This window comes from Eublepharis macularius, chromosome 7 (assembly GCF_028583425.1).
Source record: "Eublepharis macularius isolate TG4126 chromosome 7, MPM_Emac_v1.0, whole genome shotgun sequence".
In the NCBI taxonomy this organism is placed as follows: Eukaryota; Metazoa; Chordata; class Lepidosauria; order Squamata; family Eublepharidae; genus Eublepharis; species Eublepharis macularius.
The window spans coordinates 54,897,530-54,900,925 of record NC_072796.1 but is presented as its reverse complement, the minus strand read 5'-3'; positions in this window follow the sequence as shown (position 1 = coordinate 54,900,925).

Here is a 3,396-nt window from a genome sequence, read left to right as displayed (position 1 = left end):
TATTTTATTGTAGAGTGAGCTGTGTGTTGAGGCCCATGTTGAAACAATTATCCTAATGCCAGAATTGTGCAGCTCAACTCACATTTGCAACATCTGTTTGGTCCTCAGAATCTTAGCACTGTAGCCAGATCACACAGTCACCAAGTAGAATTACAAGTAGCCACATCTTCTTTGGGCTTCCTGTGATTACCTGTCAAAAATGTAAATACATCTGAGCCCATGATCAGTGAAGTTGAATCTGTTATTCCAGGTTAGCTGTTTTCCAGGACCATTCTCAGTAATTAAACAAAAGAAAAAAAAGTCAGAATGAATTAATGTAATATACATGCAACACATGAAGCTATACCTCAATTCTTTGTAAAGGTATCAATTGGGCTTGATTGAAACATGATTGCGGGGCTTTTTTTCAGTGGGAACGCAAAGGAATGGAGTTCTGGCACCTCTTGAAAATACTCAGCAATAGTGTGTGAAAATAATATTATTTCAAAGAATCCCATGTTTCTTCCTCATTTCCCTCTTGAGAGTTCTGCCACCTCTTTTCCCAGAAAAAAAAAAACCTGAATGAGACCCATTGTGAATGCTAAGTACTGCAGGTGATTTCTTTTGCATTAGCCAGTGCCATGTTTAAATCAGGCCTCTGCAGAAAGCTTCAAGGCACAGAGCAAATTTGCCATATGTAGTTTTCTTTATTAAGGCTTGTCAAGGGGAAACAAACCTCATGAGGAAAGAGATTTTTTCAAAGGTTCCAGTACTGTTTGTTTTAATCAGCTCTTATGATAAGGCTATATTCAAAGATATCTCTGTGCAATATTGACAGCTTAATTAGGTTTACAATTCTCTCTGCACTGCAAGTTATACCTGCACAGAGACAGTACCTATCCTTAAATTTGAGATGGACTTGTGTTATTTGGGGGAACTTTTATAGGTCCTACTATCTGCCCCTCCTTTTCTACAAGAAAATCCATGCTGAAACGATTGGTGTAGCAGTCCTCATTCAGCAAAAAAGCAGCATGCACATTTTGTAAATAAATAGTTTTATTAATTTTTTTTTTAAACTGTGAGCACATGAGCCTTTCCTCCATTGCAGACAGTGCCTCACAACAATTCTGTTGTTCCATTTGGAAAAGGCCACTGGAAGGCACTTTGAAGGTGGAGGTCCTAAATATGGCAGTTCACAAACCACTTCAATTAGCTTGGGTATTATTTACTTAATTTATACCCCACCTTTCTCCCCAACAGGGGCCTAAAGCTGCTTATATTCTCCTCTTCCCCATTTTATCCATTATTAAAAACATTTATTTTGACGTAAAAGTATTGATTTCACTAGAACTTATTTCCCCCAAAACATGCCTGTCCCATACCTGGGGATCAGTGGACCTGAAGGTCACAGCTAAGATGTAAATCAGCAGCAGAGTTTACAGGTGATGCAGGGCTTAAAGCTTTCAAAAATTGTGTCAAGACAATGTAGCATAACAACAGCTTGCAGCTAATAGCTAAATGATGGTTACGAATTTGGGTGATGATATTCTGATTAAGGTAAGTAGGATTGTAGGGTCTCCCAGGCGTTTAAGAATCCTGTTTAATATCAATGTCATAAAGAGTTGTTTTTCTATTTTGGTCATACTTTGACAAGGAAAAACAGAAACTCTTACCTAGAGGGGGCAGCAGAGCTAATACAAGACTGCTTGTCAGTGGCACAGCATATCTTTGGCATGTTAAACAAACATCCCAATTCGATCCCTCCTGTCTCTAATAAAGGATCTTGGGTAACAGGTATTTACAGAGACTTTCCTCTGCCTCAAGAACCACAGCCAAAGTAGATAGTACTGAGTTAAATGGACCAAAGTTCTAGTAGTACACAGCAGCTTCTTATGTTCTAGTCTGGGACACAGTCCTGATGGCAAAGCTCACTCACTGGATTAAAACTGGTAGAAAGCAACCAGTCTGGCTTTCTACTGTCTTGGTCATCTTGCTTCAAATATATCTTGATTCCTAATATGGTCTACTTTAAGGTTAGGAGGGAACTTCTAAGAAGTCTGAGCTTATTTGTTTTACTAGATTATTGCATTATCCACACAGCAACATACTTGTGTTCTTTTATTTTTAAAATCGCTTTTATTAATAAATACTTTAAAATGTATAGGCAAGAGGAAATGTGACTCTCTTGATACATTCTCCTTGTATTATAGACTTTATCTACTGCAGTGTATTGTGATGGAATAGTTTCCATGAAGGCAACTGAGCACTGTACATTCTCTACAGAATCCTCTATAGCACACCTCACTCCAGAATTTCTGAAGGTCCTATCTGACCAAAGCATTTTGGTAGATGGTCATTATTGGCAGTCTGGTCCCCAAAGTTCCTTAGCCCTCACAGAAAGAAAACGCATCACAGTCACAGTTCATGAAGTTGGTTCCAAGGTTGGATTGCAAGGCTACAACTCAAACTCAACCGCCACAGTTTTTCCCTCCCTATCATCCCACCCCAGTCTCTACTGCTCCTCTTGTTCTCCTTTTCTTCCAGTTAGTGGGCAGAACTCCAGGTGAGCTGCTCAGCGGGAGGAAGAAGGAGAATAAAAAATACTAAAGAAAAACAAGGAGGGAAATTTTAGCAGTTTTTTTAAGAGATATGATGTATATCTCCAGCTTGGCAAGGCACTTACTTCTTAACTCTGAGTTCCCAGTCCCTCATCAAGAGCCATTTCCCCTAACCTGGGCAGCCTGCAGAGGGTTCATTTATTGAAACACTGAAGAACATCAGGCATGGTCTAGATGAACTCTAACCATCTAGAAACACTACTTAGGTCCACAGCCTCCATCTCATGAATACTCACATGGTCATTGCATTCAATGGGACTAACAGTACAATTCTAAGAACACTTTCCTGGGAGTAAGCCCCATTGTGTAGGATTTTGAGTAGACCTACTTAGAATTTCTCTCTAAATAATGTTAGCATGAGTGCAACCAGATTGAAAATAGTATCGGACACACTTGCTTAAAATCTGTCCTTCATTCAAATACTCAGGCATTTTTTCGGCAAACATACTTTCTAACTTCTCCACTGAATAAAACATTAATAAGGTGTACAACTCACCCCATCTGTTATTTAAAACTAGACCTAATAAGTGGGTTTATTATTCTATCTCCAAAGCACTTTTGGAATCCAAATGCCTTTCTACCATCTGGTCAGACATTGGTTTGAATAAGTGCCGCAGCTTTTTGGATAAACAATATAATACAAAATATCAGTGGGGAGGAACAGCATGTGTTCAGGAACGAAGCAAAACAGAGTCCAAAGAAAGCGATTTCACATTTCAGAGGATATTAATGATATACACACTGCACCTCCAATTATGGTTTTCAAAAGCACAACCAATCAGCATAAATTAATGCAGCT